This window comes from Mustela nigripes, chromosome 7, assembly GCF_022355385.1.
Source record: "Mustela nigripes isolate SB6536 chromosome 7, MUSNIG.SB6536, whole genome shotgun sequence".
NCBI classification, from domain to species: domain Eukaryota; kingdom Metazoa; phylum Chordata; class Mammalia; order Carnivora; family Mustelidae; genus Mustela; species Mustela nigripes.
This window is the reverse complement of record NC_081563.1, coordinates 58311540-58330073: the sequence shown is the minus strand read 5'-3', so window position 1 is coordinate 58330073 and position 18534 is coordinate 58311540.

Sequence of the window (18534 nt, the reverse complement as noted above, 5' to 3'; positions counted from 1 at the left end):
AAGGCAGGTAGAAAAGAAAAGAAGGCCCAGAGCGGAGTGCAGATTGCCACATTTACAGATCATACAGATGAGAAGTTGACAAAACCACCCAAGAAAGAGCTAAGAGGAAGCAAAGGATCTGGGCTGCCACGGAGACAAGAGTTGGGAGGGAGCATGTCAGGACCAAGGGTGTGTCACTGTATCAGATGCTACTGAAAAGTCAAGTATGTAAAGACTGGAACGACTGTTAGATTTACAGCATAGTGGGCGCGGGGTCCTTTGTAAGAACAGTTTGGGTGGAGCATTGTGGGTAGAAGGCCAGCTGCAGTGAGAAAAAGAACAAATGGAAAGGAGGAATGGGAAAGAATATGTGAACACTCCTTGTTCCAAGGAGTGGTATTATTGGAGGAGAGAGAAGAAGACAGTAGCTAGAGAGTCTATGGGGTTAAAGGGGATGTTAGAGCTGCATGGTACAGAAGCAGGTCTGTGTACAGGCGGGAACCATGATTGAGAGGTGGAGTGGAGAGAAATAATAACAAAAGGAATTAGAGATGAATAAGGATGGCAGAGGAGGGGAAAGAGTCCTTCCCAAAGGGAATGGAACCAAGGAGACTTTGAAGCCCACCACCAGAGCAGCCCCCAGCCATGCCCAGATCCAGACGAGCCAGGAGGCTCCCTTGCAGCCTGCAGGCCAAAGAGGAGATGGCAGCTGCTCATGGAGAGGAGGCCATTGTTTCGGCTAAGTGGTTAGGCAGTCCGTCGGCAGCCAGACCCTGGCCCCTGGCCAGCTCCATGTTGGGAGCCGAGTAACGAGTCTTCTGGCAGGTGTTGTGAAAGAGGAAGGCCCGTGTGGGTGAGCACTGAGCAGCGAGCGGGAGGGCGGCCAAGATCCAAGTCAGAAAGAGCACACTCCGTGGGAGTCTGCAGGGAAAGGGCTGAGAGGTATCACCACCCCCCCTCTCCTTTGTTTCCCTTGACTACACAGCCTCTAACCAAAGGGGTGGGGGTGCAGTTTAACCCATTTCTCTTATTACCTCCCCGTTCTGCCACTTCTGGGTGCCGGCCCCTACAGACACCGGGCCCTTCTGTAGGAGCAGATGGCCACAGCTCCCAGCTGCCCTGGAAGGAAAGCAGAGGGATGCTGTTGAGGGGGCCTCTGCAGCCCCCCCGACCCCCCACCGCTAACCTCACCTTCACAGGGGAGAGCCTGGAGTGAGGAGGCCCAGGCGGGGTGGAGGTGGGGGGGCCAGCCCTGGCTGCTCTGTGGGAGGCCCCAGCTGGCTAAACCACAGAACCACACACAGAAGCAGAGCTGCAAGGCCCCAGAAGGAGGTCTGCAACAACGCACCAGAACAATCGTCCAGCATCCCCACCCGCCTTAGGGCAGTGCTTTTCAAACTTAACATGCAAGAGAATTAACAGGGGTATGGGTTAAAATGCAAGTTCTGAGTCCACAGATCTGGGGCAGGGCCCGAGAGTCAGCATTTCTAAAAGCAGGGTGATGGGCTGCTTTTGTTGCTCCCACCACACCCTGCATAGCAAGGCCTGAGACCCCATGGAGGTAAGACCTGAAAACCGCATCGAAGCTGATACCACAAACTCTTCACCACATGGCAGTCACATATGCACAAGGGACAATCTTCTTTCCTTTGACACCCAAGACAGTGAGCCCAGCCCCACATGCTTATTGCCAAATTGTTGCCCTATCCCTTCACCCCTTCTCAGAGGCTGCCAGAATTCAGAGGCTCTCAGAATCACGTGGGACACTAGTTGAAAATACAGGTACCCTTCCCCCCTTCTCTTTCCTAGGGGAGCCGATTCAAGAGGTCTGGGGCAGGACGCAAGAATATGTATTTTTATTAAGTTTCCCCAGCTGATTCTGACCCAGGTATTTTCATTGTACACACCTGAGAAACACTAAGTAGAGGCCGAGGGTTCATGGTTTTCCGGGGACACATGTTTTGAGATCTGCAAATCTGAAGGCTTGACAGAAAGCTGCTTTGACTCAGAAGCTTAGGTGACAGGGTTGGCATTTTGGGCAGGGGACTCTGCTAAATCTTCTCTCACATCACCCTAGGGGGTTATTTTGATCACACATTGGATTGATCCTACCTTGGCACACCAGCTGGTGCCCCCCCCGCCCCGGTTGGTGAGAATATTTTTCAACATTGGTGATGGATTTGAACAGACTGATCAGGTCCCCCAGGAACTAGTGAAACGTCCCTACTAACTGCTCTGTCCTCTCCTTTGTGGGAGGGTGTGTGGGTCTTTTAGTCACTTCCGTTCGGAACATAGGTAAGACAAACCCGCTAAGGTGGTAGGCAGGAATCTTATCCCACCATCTACGTTATGTGACAAATGTCACATTAATTTGCTCTATTTACATGTGATTCTAAGTCTCAAATTCCCCAAATTTGAGCTCAGTCATTATTGGAGATCTTAATATACCTCCAGGATAGTGTGAAGATTCCCCACAGACCCTCAGGTCTTTCAACTCGCTCTGGTCCCTTTTCAAGATTGTTATCTAAGCTTGCATGGCCCCTTTGATTAGTGACTTTAATCAGGGGCCACGCTCTGTACTTAGATCACCTTGGAGGCTGGGAATGCTCTGCTTGGGATCCAGCTCCCTGGGTGCCCTGGTCAGCATTCTCCTCTGGAAATCCTGCTAGTTTTCCAGGACTCTTTGAGAGAGAGTAGGCTAGAGGTCAACATAAACTTTAGAACCTGTGGGCCCATAACCTTCTCAGCCTCGGGGAGTCTGCCCCACTCTGTCTTGCTGCTTCTGCCTTCTTTCCCTCCCCACTTAGCATAAACCTGCCAAGAAGCTTAGGCTTTGGCAAAACAAAAGCCAGAGAAAGAAGTTGTCTGTAACATAAACGGTTTTGAAAGAACATCGAATTTTCAAAAGGTTAAAAGGCACGGCCTTCACATAAATATAAAATGAACACATGTTCAAGACTGTATTCAACTCCAATTTATGAGGGAACCGGCAGGACACTAAACTGCTCTAAACAGCAACTGAGAATCTTGTACATGACCTAGTAGATTGCTGGGTCAGATACAAAACTGGTTAAAATGCCAACAGGGCCACAAACCATAACCTTGAGGGTTATCTGTTCTGCTGGACAGAAATTATTTGCATCTCTACCCAACAAAGAGCTCTAGGTTAACCTTACCCCTGCATAGTTGTAAAATAGCCTTAATTAGTAAATAGAAAGTCAGGTCCAGCACTGTTCTAAAATAATACCCAGTTCTACTCTCTCTTGCCTATTTCCAAGTTTGGACACTTTTTCTACTGGAAGAAAACTCAAAAAGCCCAGCTACCTTCTTGGAACAGGGAAGGAGAAAACTAGCCAGGCTAAACCTCAGAATAATATCTCAATTATGCCATCACAGAAATATATAACCCCCTTTAATGTGACTCCATTCTTAAGCTAGCAAAGAATCTATGTCTTTGCCTAGGGTAGGGGGATGAAAAGGACATAAAACTTCTTCTCGCACCATATTAAACACCCACGTGGACCCTCAGCCCTCTGGCCTGTCCCTGAAGCGCATTTATAGACCTTCTGCACACTGCTTAAAAACCCATGAAGAAACAGGGAAAGCCCACTCGATTTCATTACTGAGATGATAGCTCCCCATTCCAGTGCCAAAACCTGCATGCTTTCTACAGTCTGCTGCCTGCTAACCTGGCTTAGTCACAAGGAGTGCCTGGGTGGCTCAGTTGACTGGGCATCTGTCTTCAGCTCTGGTTGTGGTCTCCAGGTCCTGGAATCGAGAATCGAGGCCCATGTCAGGCTCCCTAGAGCCTAATTCTTCCTCCCCTCTCTTGCTTGTGTGCACGCTCTCTCTCTCGCTCTCAAATTAAAAAAAAAAAAAAAAAAAAAAATCTTAAAGAAAAAAAACCTGGCCTAGTCACAAGATGGAGGAGAATTTCTGGATACTTTGAGACAACCTATGGTTGTCCTAGGTATAGTATGCCATACCTATGGCTGCGCATTGTTACGAGGAGGGGACAACCAGAGAAATGCACCTGTGGGGAGAATTCTCTTTCCTTAGTCAGCTGCAGTGACCTCTCTCACTTTCCCAGGTCTTGCTCTGTGCATCTGAGCCGTCAAGGAGAGACCCACTTGCTGTTAGCAGATAGTGTTTGCCTTCCTTCGTTCTTCTTGGGTTTTGCCTTTGAGGCTCGCAGCTGCTCCCTCTGCCACATCTTTTCTTTATTTAATATGAAGGTCATTGGGAAGTCAGCCTTCAGGCAGGCGTCAGTGTAACCTCTGGCAGAGATCCTGAGTGGGGGATCAGAGAGATCGTGAGAAAAATGTCAAGCCATCGCTCTAACCGGATGTGTCCCAAGATGGGAGGAAGGAGGGTCTCCCAGAGGAGAAACTGTTATTTATTGCAAATCTTTTGGATTGAAAGCCAAAGCTACACAGAGAGGTTAGAGAAGTGAGTTAACCCCCAAACCTCTCTGAAATACTCAGCTGCCCAGATTCCCTAGTGGATTTGCAATCTGAAATTGTTGCTTTAACCCTTTAGGATTGTGGTTCTGAAACCATCAATGGACGGCCTGTTAAAACGAAATCCTGAACCTCATCTGCCAGAGTGTCCAATTCAGCGGCCCATGAATTTGCATTTCTAACAAGTTCTCAAGTGATGCTGCTGTTCCTGCTTCAAGGAACACACTTTGAGAATTCCTGCTCTAGACCAATGCTTCTCAAACTTTACACGATAATCACTCAGGGAATCTTTTTTAAAATGCAGATTCTGAATCAGTGGGTCTGGGGTGGAGTTTGCTATTCTGCCTTTCTAACAAGTTCCTTGATGATGTCTACACTGCTGGTCCTCAGACCACACTTAGAGTGGCAAGAGTCTGACCTAGTGGTTCTCAACCCTGGTTGCACATTATAAACATCTGGAGGAGTTTTTGAAAAATCCCTACACAAAGAATTAAATCAGAATTTCTGGGAACGAGGTCCAGACATCAAAAGATTTTAAAGCCCCCCTGATGAATACAGTGTGCAGCCAAGACTAAAGACTATTGTTTTAGGACAGAGGTTCCCAATCCGACTGCATATTTTAAATGCATGAGATCCTTTTGCAAAATACCTATTCTTGAGTCATATGCCTAATACCCTGCTAACCAGTTTCTGCAATCTGTTATTCAAGTACACACACACACACACACACACACACATACACACACACACATACACACACACATCCTTAAAGCCTTCTGTAGTTTCTCCTTGCCTTTAGAATGAAAACAAAAATCAATTTCTGGACATGGAGCCTGGTGTCTTTCTATTTTAAAAAATACCCACAGTGATTTAACCGCAAAACCAGGATGGAGAACCACTGCTTAATCACATTCTACCTCCTCTTTAACCTTTGACCATTAAAGGCAGTCTGCTCTGCTCACCCAGGCAAGTAGAAACCTGCTTTAGGCAGCAGCCCTGGATTGCTGACCCATCTCACTTGCCTGCTCAGCCTACTGGTCCTACTTTCGTCACGGTCTTTGCCTGACCCTCTGCATTTATTCCTTGCCTCCCCACAGCGGCCTTGGGGCTCCTACATGTTTTGACTCAGTGTTGGCCCCCCTTCTCTGGTTCGGACCCTGCTCCACATTCTCCCATACCCTGGCTTCACTCTTGGTTCTACATACTCTCTCAGCCTCAGCCTCTCCCCCATCCTCCAATACTGGCTGCCCGCTTAGCCTCCCATCTTCCAGGTCAACTATGTAGACCTTTTGCAAATATTTACCATGGGCCTCCAATGTGCCAAGCAGCCAAGCACTGTTCTGGGCAGGGACTGCCATGTGAACCAAAACAAACACAGTTATGACCCTTGGAGACCTTTACATTCTGGTGTGGGAGACAGTGATCAAAAATTTCCTAGGGAAATAGGCCATAACTACTGATTATTAGAGGAAGAGATAGGTACCATGGTTTATTTTAGCTCACCAGGCACAAGTAAAACATCCAAAAGGATGTTCAAAATGGACTTCCATTTAAAAAAAAAATTTTTTTTTTAATCTTTATTTCAATTCAATTTAGTTAGCATATACTGTATTAGTTTCAGGGGTAGAGTTTAGTGATTCATCAGTTGCATATAACACCCAGTGCCCATTACATCAAATGTCCTCCCTGTCTGTCACCCAATTACCGCATCTTCACACCCACCTCTCCTCCAGCAGCCCTCAGTTTGTTACCTGGAGTTCAATATCCCCTATGGTTTACCTCCCTCTCTATTTTTGTCTTATTTTATTTTTTTCCCCTCCCTTCCCCTATGTTCATCTGTTTTGTTTTACTCATATGCTATTTGTTTCTTACAAATAGCATATGAGTGAAATCATATGGTATTTGTCTCTCTTTGACTGACTTATTTTGCTCAACATAATACCCTCTAGTTCCATCCATGTCATTGCAAATGGCAAGATTTCATTCTTTTGATGGCTGAGTAGTAGTCCTGTGTGTGTGTGTGTGTGTGTGTGTGTGTATGCGTGTGTGTATTACATCTTCTTCATTCATCTGTCAATGGACATCTGGGCTCTTTCCATAGTTTGGCTCTTGTGGATATTACTGCTATAAATGTTAGGGTACATGTGCCCATTTGAATTGTTATGATTCTATCCTTTGGATAAATACCTAGTAGTGTGATTGCTGGGACATAGGGTAGCTCTATTTTTAACATTTTAACCTCCATACTGTTTTCCAGACTAGCTGTACTGGTTTGCATTCCCATCAGCAGTGTAAGAGGATCCCCTCTCTCTCTGCATCCTTGCCAACATCTGTCAATTCCTGACTTGTTAATTTTAGCCATTCTGATGAGTGTCAGGTGGTGTCTCACTGTGGTTTTGATTGTATTTCCCTGATGCCAAGTGATGTGGAGCATTTTTTTCATGTGTTTGTTAGCCATTTGTATGTCTTCTTTGAAGAAATGTCTGTTCATGTCTTCTGCCCATTTCTTGACTGGATTTTGGGGGGGGGGGGGTTGAGTTTGATATGTTCTTTAAGGATTTTGGTTACTAGCCCTTTATCTGATAAGACATTTACAAATATCTTCTCCCATTCAGTAGGCTGACTTTTAGTTTTGTTGACTGTTTCCTTTGCTGCGCAAAAGATTTTTTTTTTATCATGATGAAGTCCCAATAGTTTATTTTTGTTTTTGTTTCTCTTGCCTTGGAGACATGTCTAACAAGAAGTTGCTGTGGCAGAGGTCAAAGAAGTTGCTGCCTGTGTTCTCCTCTAGAATTTTGTTGGATTCCTATCTCACCTTTAGGTCTTTCATCCATTTTGAATTTATTTTTGTCTATGGTATTAGAAAATGTCCTAGTTTCATTCTCCTGCATATGGCTGTCCAATTTTCCCAACACTATTTGTTGAAGAGACTCTCTTTTTTCCATTGGATATTTTTCCTGGTTTGTCAAAGATTAGCTGACCATAGAACCATGAGGGTCCATTTCTGGGTTCTCTATTCTGTTCCTTTGATCAATGTGTCTGTTTTTGTGCAAGTACCATACTGTCTGATGATTATAGCTTTGTAGTAAAGCTTGAAGTCCAGATTTGTGATACCTTCAGCTTTAGTTTTCTTTTTCAACGTTACTTTGTCTATTGAGGTTTTTTCTGTTTCCATACAAATTTGGGGATTATTTGTTCTAGCTCTGTGAAAAATGTTGATGGTATTTTTATCGTGATTGCTTTGAATGTGTAGATTGCTTTGGGTAGCATAGACATTTGAACAGTATTTGTTATTCAAGTCCATGAGCACAGACTCTTTTTCTACTTTTCGTGTCTTCCTCAATTTCTTACATAAAAGTTCAGAGTACAGATCCTTTACCTCTTTCGTTAGGTTTATTCCTAGGCATCTTATGGTTTTGGTGCAATTGTAAATGGGATCGATTCCTTGATATCTCTTTCTTCAGTCTAATTTTTAGTGTGTAGAAATGCAACTGACTTCTGTGCATTGATTTTATATCCTTGGCTTTGCTGAATTCCTGAATGAGTTCTAGCACTATTTTGGTGGAGTCTTTGGGTTTTCTACATAGAGTATCATGTCATCTGTGAAGAGTGAAGGATTGACTTTTTTTTTTTTTTTTTTGCCAATTTAGATGCCTTTAATTTCTTTTTGTTGTCTGATTGCTGAGGCTAGAACTTTCAGTACTATGTTGAACAACAGTGGTGAAAGTGGACATCCCTGCCGCATTCCTGATCTTAGGGGAAAAGTTCTCAGTTCTATCCCATTGAGGATAATATTTGCTGTGAGTTTTTCATATATGCTTTTATGATATTAAGGTATATTCCCTCTATTTCTACATGGTGGAGAGTTTTTATCAAGAAAGGATGCTATATTTTGTCAAAAACATGGTTCTTGTCCTTTCTTTTATTAATGTGGTGTATCACAGTGATTGCTTTGTGGATGTGGAACCACCCTTGAATCCCAGGAATAAATCCCACTCAGTCATGGTAAATAATCCTTTTAATGTACAGTGGATCCTATTAGTGAGTCTCTTGATGAGAATTTTTGCATCCATGTTCATCAGGGATATTGACCTGTAATTCTTCTTTTCTTTGTCTGGTTTTGGGATCAAGGTAATGCCTATCATAGAATGAGTTTGGAAGTTTTCCTTCCATTTCTATTTTTTGAAACAGCTTCAGAAGAATAGGTATTAGTTCCTCTTTAAATGTTTAGGAGAATTCTTCTGGGTGGCCGTGTGGTCCTGGAGTCTTGTTTGTTGGGAGATTTTTGATTACTAATTCCATTTTCTTTGCTGTTACGGATCTGTTCAGGTTTTCTGTTTCTTCTTGTTTTGGTTTTGGTAGTTTATATGATTCTAGGAATGCATCCATTTCTTCCAGATTGCCTAATTCATTGGCATATAGTTGCTCATTATATGTTCTTATAATTGTTTGTATTTCTTCATTGTTTGTTGTGATCTCTCCTGTTTCATTCATGATTTTATTAATTTGGGTCTTTTCTCTTTTCTTTTTGATAAGTCTGGCTGGGGATTTATTGATCTTATTCATTCTTTCAAAGAACAGGCTCCTAGTTTCACTGATCTGTTCTACTTTTGTTTTTTATTTCTGTATCATTGATCTCTGCTCTAATCTTTATTAATTTTGGCTCCTGCTGGATTTAGATTTTTTGCTGTTCATTTTCCAGCTCCTTTGGGTATAAAGTTAGGTTGTGTATTTGAGACTTGTTCTTTAGGAAGGCCTGTGTAGTTATATACTACCCTTTTAGGATCACCTTTGCTGCATCCCAAAGGTTCTGAACTATTGTGTTTTCATTTTCATTTGCTTCCATGTATTTTTTAAATTCTTCTTTAATTTCCTGGTTGACATATTCATTCTTTAGTAGGATCAAAATGGCCCTTTGTTTTACATTCAAGTCGTGCATCTTCTAATTCATATGCTGTCCATAGAGACTAGAGGTCTGGGAGACACTCCTGTATCTGATTCAGTTGCCTCCAAATCCTTAGTAGTTGAAGTGTTTCCCTCCTCCTTAGCTCTTGGAGGCCATCCCCATCTCGTCCAGTCACTAGAGAACAACAGCAAGAAGAAGAAGAATCGGGGCGCCTGGGTGGCTCAGTGGGTTAAAGCCTCTGCCTTCGGCTCAGGTCATGATCCCAGGGTCCTGGGATCGAGCACCACATCGGGCTCTCTGCTTAGCAGGGAGCCTGCTTCCTCCTCTCTCTCTCTGCCTGCCTCTCTGCCTACTTGTGATCTCTGTCAAATAAATAAATAAAATCTTTAAAAAAAAAAAAAAAGAAGAAGAAGAAGAATCTTCCCCTTGTGCCCTATTTATAATAAAGTGTTCTGGGAGGAGTTGACTGACAGCAGTGAAGGAGGGACTGTCCCAAAGGACTTCATGATTTAGCAGGGAACTCCAGAGCATCTGACCTATGGGGTGTGCTCCTAAAGAACATAAGTGGGTCTTTGAGTGCCAAGAATGGGTGAGAACTGGCCTCTGCACTTGACCCACCGAGAACAGCCTAAGGGAAGATGCTGAAAGAAATAGCTACAATTTCAGGTAGAGAAAAATGATGTGTCAAAAAAAAATCTATATCTTCCTCAACTTGATAAAGACGATCTATAAAAAACTTACAACGAACATCCTTCTCAGTGGTAAGAAACTCAAAGATCTTCCACTAAGATCAGGTGCATAGCAAAGATGTCCCTTCTCATGTCTCCTTTTCAATATAGCACTGGAAAGCATTGCAAATGCAATAAGACTTAATTAATTAATTAAAAGATGTACAGATTGGGAAAGAAAATATCAAACTTTTTGTCCACAGATGACATGGTTGGGGGAGAGCAAAAAGGGGAGGGGAAGGGAGAGGGAAAGGGAGAAGGAGAGATAGGTTCTATTTTCTAAACTGGCTCCTATGAAACCCCCTCTCTTTCTTTATGATTCCCCCCTGCTTTTTTTTAGTTTCCTTAAATGTATTTCAGTATTTTATAACCAAAGAGTCTCAAACCAGACAAGTAGAATCAGAATGTCAGAGATGACCACAATGCCATAAACCCAGGGGAAAACCTAAAGAAGGCTATGAAAACAATGAGGTAGAAATACACCATGCCTGATGCAGGTTTTGACTCTCCTTACTGAAGGACTATTTCCAGTACATGGTTCCCAGGAACATACAGGTTACTAGTCCAAGAATTTCAGAGAGTAGCAAACAAGGTCTGGTGAGGAGATGCTGCATGCCTAGGACTCTGGAGCACCTAATTTATATCTGACCCACAGAGAGATCTGATCATCTGAGATTGACATGAAACTTTAACCCAGGTGAAAAAAATCACCCAGAAATAACGGTATCTCACTAATCATGTACATTTAGATGGTTCTAGTGGTATGCAGTTATTCTTTTTTTTATGTAGCTATCCATCCATTGATTCTATATATATAGTTATTTAGCACCTATTAAGTAACAGACATTGGAGGTACCAGAACAAATGAGCCATACTCTGTGTTCTCAAAGGGCAGTGAGTACTGCTCATTCATAGAACTTGAATGGCTTCTAATGATATGCTTTTGTGGGATTCTTTGTTTAAATTCTCTCTTTCCTACTATGTCGTTTTTATAATGGCACGAATCACGTCTCATGTCTTTTTTGTGTACTAGCAGCTGGCACACAATGGGCACTTAATACATATTTGGTGAGCAGATAATGAATAAAGGGCTTTCAGTTTATTTAAGACTTAGAATTGTCTTTCTTCTGTTTTTACTAACCCTTATTATATCCCGTCCTATAGAAGGATCTCTTTATAGAAGATTCAGGCAATAATACATTTTGAAAGCTGACTTATGTCCCCCAGCATTTGAAAACTGCAGACTCTGTGATGGTTGCCCAAGCTAACAGAACCTGATAACTAAGAATCCTTCCTACAATGTATATCCGAGGTGTCTAGGGACTCTTCCTTTCTCGATAGCTCTCAGATTAAAACGGATCAGGAGAAGGTGCATAAAATGCAGCTGATTCATTGACCTTCAGGAAAACTACTCTGAAAAGCAGAAGTGAATGAGAGAAATGACATCTCTACACTGGCAGGAGGAAATGGGCAGATAGGACAAGGGACCCTACGCACAGCCGTGCAGTTTGTGCCCTGTGCAAGGGCATTCAACTAAGGGCATATCTAGCCAAGATCTTCTCCTTGGCAATGAACCCTGGCAAGAGGCTGTGTCACACTAAGGACCAAAGGTGGCCCACATTCACTCTCAGTGGGGAATCCTCAGGTTCTTAGGAAGACTGACAAAGTTAGAGGGAGATTGTAGAGGGAAACTGCACTTAGCATTCAATCAGAAATCAGTGAGGTGGAGGGTGGCTCACCCCACGACTTTCCTCTGTGAACCATTGACTGCTGCCCCTCACCTACCCACACCCCTATAATCCCACTCTGGCACCTTCAGTTCTCAGAGTGATAATGGCTGTCTGCTAGTAACTGCAGGAGAGATTGGTAAGAAACATCTAAAACCGAAGCTGTCAGAAAGAGAAGAAAGGCCCCGCCTGCTTCCCTGAAGATGAAGGGAGATGGGAGAGCAGAAAACAGGACTCTGGACCGGCCAGTCCAGGACTCTGGACTGGCTGGCGGTGAAGTCTTCTTTTCCCCAAAGGTTGGATAGATGCTACTGACTTTGGAAAGGACTCATATACGCAGCCTAATAGAAAAACAATTAAGTGCCAAATAGCTTGAAAAAAACAGTTACCCACACCCATCCCGATTCTGTTCTTTCTGGTACTTGGAAACTGCAGGGCTATTTCTAGCTCGAGATGCAGGGGTGCTGATGAACAGCAGGGTTTCTGCAGCTAAGCTCTGATAGGACCGAGCTGGTGCCACCCCGCAGAGGTGCTAGGGACAGGCAGCTTAACTGCACACGGCCAGCACATGGTGGGTGGGCGGGAGGACGTCTGGCTGGTTGGGGCGAGAGGGAATGGAAGCAGCTCTGAAACTGCATTTTGGAAGCAACAAGCCGAATCAATGTGGCTCTGTGTGCCTCTAACACCACCTTGCTTCCAGAGCTCTGTGCTTAAAAAGGACCAAAGAAAGAGAAAAGAAAAACCCCACAGATAACAGCGCAGCTCCTGGTGCCGTTTCTCTCTCGCTTCCAATCGGCAAGGTCATTGCGGGGGGTCAAAATGCAGTTCTTTTTTCCTGTTGGAGAATGGGTCCTGTTTAGGAAAACCATCAAAACATCATGGGAAGGGGAGGGGCAGAAGGATCAATTTCATCAGTAAAATTTCATAGACTTCGAAACCAGATGACTTTGAGTTCAGTTCCTGTCTCTTTTATGGTCAGCAGGGTGACTGTAGGCAGCTGCTTCATCTTCCCATGTCTCGTTTCCCCCACCAGGCATGTGGGGATAGTCCTAGAGGTAATGGCATGAAATGGTTTTTGTTTGGTGGGGGCCACCCCTGCTCCGTCAGGCCTTTGTCTGTGGTTCTGCGGGCGGGCTTCCTGTGAGTCAGTTGGTTTTTCCCAGCCCAGGATTAAATGGTTTAAATGGTTTAAAATATTTTTGTCCTATAGGATATAGGATGTCGGACATTTCTCCCCATCAAAGCTGTGTCTAATTTAATGGTAATACATACACGGAAATGATTTTTGTGAGATGTTAGCATGTCAAACTTAACTCCAATCCCAGCATGTAAATGCTAAGGAAAAACAGTGGTTTTGTGGCGTGTATGTATTTGTAAACAGCACACTTAGGTGCAAAAACATCTCTCTGATTGCTTTCTAAATCAAATGACATCTTATGCTGAGCCTCCACTCTCTGCAGTTTATTCATTATTCAAACTATTCCCCTCAAGCTAGGGGAGGGTCTGAGGAAACTTACACAAAGCAGAACTTTCCAGGAGGCCTTCCGCTCACACCAGTCACTTGTTGATGTGCTTGCTCACTATGCAAGCACTTAGAGGGGGCCTCTCTGCTGCTCTCATTCCTTAAGTTCACAGAGTTGCAGTGGCTGAAACTCCAGTTCCTAGTAACCGGGTCCACCCACCTCCCAAGCCCCCCAGCTTGCTTTTTTCCTCTGAGACTGAGGCATCTCTCTGATGACTACAAAGAAGCAAAACCTCTACTACTTGAAATCCCTTATGACGCCTGGAGCCCAAACCATCGTTCTGTTCCCAGACTTGCCATTCCCTGGAAAGAAGGAGGGGCCAGACAGCCTCTCTTCCTCCGAGTGTCAAGTAAACACCTTCCAATGCAGTCATTTCTCTTTTAATTCATATTTGATTGCATTTATCGTTATTATTTTTAAACAAGATATGTCATCTGATCATAGGAATATAGGATTCTTTTATCATGTTTTTATTTTGAGAGTCATGAACACTCAGAATCTCATCTAGTCTGACACCAAATGAGGACCCAAAGACACAGAGCAGAAATTAGCTCAGGCCCATGGAGAAACAGAGCTGCATCTTCCAACTCTCTGTTTCCTGCTCACTTCAAGATAGCACTGTGTTTAACTTCCCAGCCATTCTCTGCGAAATATCCTCTGCTTACCCTTCTCTGTCAGAGACATTTCCTACATCATCTATGATTTGTTTCACTTGACTGTACTGCGTACGGGGGAGAGAGAGTGGTTCTGTAGGAGTCTGATCCTCTCAAGAGAGGAAATACGTTTGCCTAGGATTTTTTTCTGCAGAAGGCAGCCAGCAACAGTCTTGTGGCCTATATGTAAAACATCTGACTTTCTCACCAATGTGGTTAAATCTTCTGTTTTCTTACTCAGCAGGAGCTTGCTGAAAACTGACATTGTAGTTGCTGGCTGAGATCACAGCTCTGCAAATTCTTTCTAATGGTATGCAGTTTTTCTAAAGGGAGTCAAGCAAGGTCAACACAATGGACATTTGTCTGATAGCCTCCGGGGTTAACGGGCATTTTTGTTACAGCAAGGAGGAAAAGAGAGGAAGGAATAAAGACCTGAAATCTGCAGTTCAGAAAAGTTTCACTATTGGCTATTATCACAGATGTTTCTCAATTTTTCCTTCCGTGAAAGAAATAACAAATATTTGCAAACTTAGCAGTCAGCTCTCAATGGGTTCACTTCTGCTATCATTGAGTGCTTTTTAAAAAAAAAAAAACAAAAAAAAAACGATTTCAGTTAATTATTTGACAGAGATCACAAGTAGGTAGAGAAGCAGGCAGAGAGAGGGGTGGGGAAGCAGGCTCCCTGCTGAGCAGAGAGGCCCAATGTAGGGCTCAATCACAGGACCCTGGGATCATGACCTGAGCCAAAGGCAGAGGCTTTAACCCACTGGGCCACCCAAGTGCCCTCACTGAGTGCTTCTTAAAAGTCATTGGAGTATTGAAGAAGTAGATGTGCCTTTGTTGACATTCCAAATTAAGTCAGGAAGCCCCAAAGGAGCAGGATAGGAATTGGCCCAGACAGACGGGGCTGATGACAGAAGGACAGACAGACATTGTCCTCTCTATCGCAGACTTCCAACCTCTGATTCATTTGTGAAACTGAGAGATGTTCTGCAGAGTTATAGGGAGGACTTTGGCTAAAGATAATAAACACACTAGTGGAAGCCCTTCACTTACTCTGGACAGTATAGAACTTCTAGATGAAATGTAATCAAAATGTTTTTGTGTATAACTAAGCATGAAGTCAAGAAAGGAAAATTACCAAGTTGCAAAAGTAAAAAGAAAACTCAAAGTCAGAGGTGAATAGAAGTATGTGCTTTAAAAAAAGGGGGCGGGAGGGACTTGAGCTTCTATGTCATTTCACACACAGAAATCAATTCTAAGTAGATGAAATAGTTAAGTGTTAAAAAGTCAAAACTTAAACATTTTACAAAAAATGTGGAATGTTCTTATGACAACTAAGGAAGGAAAATTTTCATAAACCAGAAAATTTGTAAAAACATAAAATAAATTACTTGCAATTTAAGTATGTTAAAAAAAGTAAAACAGCAGTTCATCATAACGTGCCTCTAAAAGAGTGAAAAAGCAACATATAAAATGAGAGAAGATATTTGAAATAAACATAACTAGCAAAGGATTAATATTTTGACTATATAAAAACCTCTTTTAATAAGAAAAAGACGTAGCTAATGAGATACCTGATGTATTTGAACAGGCTAAGAGAAGGTTTAAACAACGGGTTTGGGATTACATGAGCAATAAATTCATAGGAAAATAAGCAATTGAGAAAAGGAAGTATTGGTTCCATGGGAAATAAAACTGTTACTGGAAAGGAAAAGTATTCTTCATACATTACACTGCCTGGCCATCAAATGTGTTTATATAGTCACAACAATCCAAATACTGAGTAGTGATCTAATCAGATGAGAGCATAACCATAGGAAGGATGGAGTGTGAGGAGAATGGGTGACGTGGGGAAGCATGAGTGGAAGCAAACTCAACCCTTATCTTCTATAGTGGGATTGCAGCGTAATGCCAGCTGCCCAAGCTAATAAGTAGGCAAGAAACAACAATATGAACACGTTGTTTAGAAAGAAAGCAGTTAACCCCAAATAATTAACTAATAGAGCTGAAAGTGACCTCTCTGAGGAGAACAGAGGATTCCCACATAGGACTCTTTGTCTCTTTTAACAACGAGTACATGTAACGTCATAAAAATAAAAATGGATTCCATGACTGACTAATAATAACAAAGAACCAAACTTGAAGTCTTGCCATTGGAATTAAAAGCTTGAGAGATGGATTCAACCTAAGAATAGACACAGCTCGCTCAGGAGTTTTTTGGTCCAACCCATTAAGTTGGAAAATGAAGATCAGACCGCGGTGAGTGAGAGTCTCCACTAGGAAACAGGCCTACTGGGCAGAGGGGGTTGATTTCCAAACCAGTCAGCACACCCAGCCCTGTCTCTCTTCTCTACAGACTAGCTAATGGCCCAGGAAGAGAGGACAGCTAGTGGTGCCACCTCCTCTTCGCCCTCTGTAGAGAGCCTTGATTTCAGCATTACCTGCCTGTCCCACACCAACAGTAACTCTTCACAGTAAGTGAGCACCTGTTCTAGGTACTTCCCATGTGTGAATGTCTTAACATTTCATCTTTACAATCACACTAAGAAGTAAGTCTTATTCTCATAATTTAAGCTAAGGTACATGGAATTAAAGAACTCACTTAAAGTCACTCAGCTAGTTAGTGGTGGATTTGGGATTTGAACCCAGGCAGTCTTCCTTCAGAGTTCACATTGCTGTGTCTTATTACATATACACCCTCCTACCTGAAGTGTTCAGTGAAACAGCAAAGAGCTTATCTTTGAAAACAGGTTAAGAATCCCTCCTACAGGGGTGCCTGGGTGGCTCAGTGGCTTAAAGCCTCTGCCTTCGGCTTAGGTCATGATCTCAGGGTCCTGGGATCAAGCCCCGCATCGGGCTCTCTGCTCAGCAGGGAGCTGGCTTCCTCCTCTCTCTCTGCCTGCCTCTCTGTCTACTTGTGATCTCTGTCTGTCAAATAAATAAATAAAATCTTTAAAAAAAAAAAAAAAGAATCCCTCCTACATCACAAATGAGAGTGAGTTAAAAGCAGAATGAATTCACAAAACAGGGGATTGCAAATGGTTTATTGATTTTATTTATTCCCTACCTCATTAAAAAAAATGAAGTAGCTTCCAAAAATGTCATGTATAGGAAGTAAATAAAATAGGAGCAAAATAAAAAAAATAAAATAAAATAAAACAGAGTGGATAAATAAATATGTCAACCAAAAAAATCCAAGAAGATTGTTGAATCTGAAAATAAAACCCAAATATGAGCCTCCTGGAAGCCAACACAAAGAAAGAAATGCAAGCAATCACAGAACTCTCACTATAAGATAGGAGAGAGTTGATTGAATGTTTATGTGATATACAAGTTAAGTGCATGATAGAAAAGTAAGAGTGGATGGAATATCGTGTAATTATATATTGAGTCACTATGATTTTGAGAAAGTTACCACTTTCCTTCAACAATTGGGAAAGCAAATTTGGAAAAACTTCACATGGCCCCTCTATCTGCCTTAAAACTATCTGGCTCCTTCTGTAGACTCCCAACATTAAAAGCACACTGCAGATTGCTTTCATAAATCATTAGAGCCATCCTTAATAGGAATCAAGCTACTGCAGGGTCAACAAAAAAAGCATCCAGCAGAGGCCCAAATGGGACCTGAAGCCAGGGCTGGGAAAGTGGAATGTGAATGTATTTCCCATGCTCATGGGGCTTGTTGGCAACCTTCTCCTTCTGCTATGTGGAGGAATTGATAGTGCAGATTTTGGAAAGCTGTGGTGTTCTTAAGTCAAGCTGGGATGGAGGCCAGCCGTGGACTGGCAGCCAAGTGTGCCAGACACTGGAGTCAAGAATAGAGTCCTTAGGTGCTCCTGGGATCCTGGTTGCTCAGAGAAGATATCAGCCATTGCCACAGTGATATTTAAGAGAAGATAGCCAACCAGCAAGCAATTCAAGTGTTGCATCCTTCGTTACCTCCTTGACCTGCTAGCCCAGACATCCTGGGGTGCTTTCTTTTCTGGAAAATTAGTATTCATCCTAAGCACAAGAAGACTTAAAACTCAACAGAAATTCAAATAATCATTTGAAGTTACGCAGATGAGGCTGAGCCCCTCTCAGCACAGCCATCACACCCTCCTCCAGCCTATCTCTCTCTGCCATAGCCAAGCTTCTTGAAAGAGCTGTCTACACTTACTGTTTCTACTTCTTCATCTCCCATCCAATATTGCGGTGAAACTGGTCCAGGTAGAGTAGCTAATGACCTTCTCGTTGCTGGGTGGGCACACCTCAATTCTTGTCTTTCTTGGTCTCTTTGTCATAGGAGATTTTTCTTTCTTTGGAAACACTCATTTCCCTTGGCTTCTATAACTCCACCATGTCTTGACTTTCCTTCACAGGGTCATCTCCAGTGCCCTGCATTCTTAGTGTGCCTCCGTCTCCATGTGATCCTGGTTCCCTGTGAGCTCTTTGAGGGGAGAGAAGGTTGGCTTGCTCACCATTGTTTCTCACTCTACAGTATGATGAAAGTTCCAAGAGGAGGGAAGGTAACTAGTGATACCATCTCCTCTTCACCAATGTGGAAGTGCTAGGC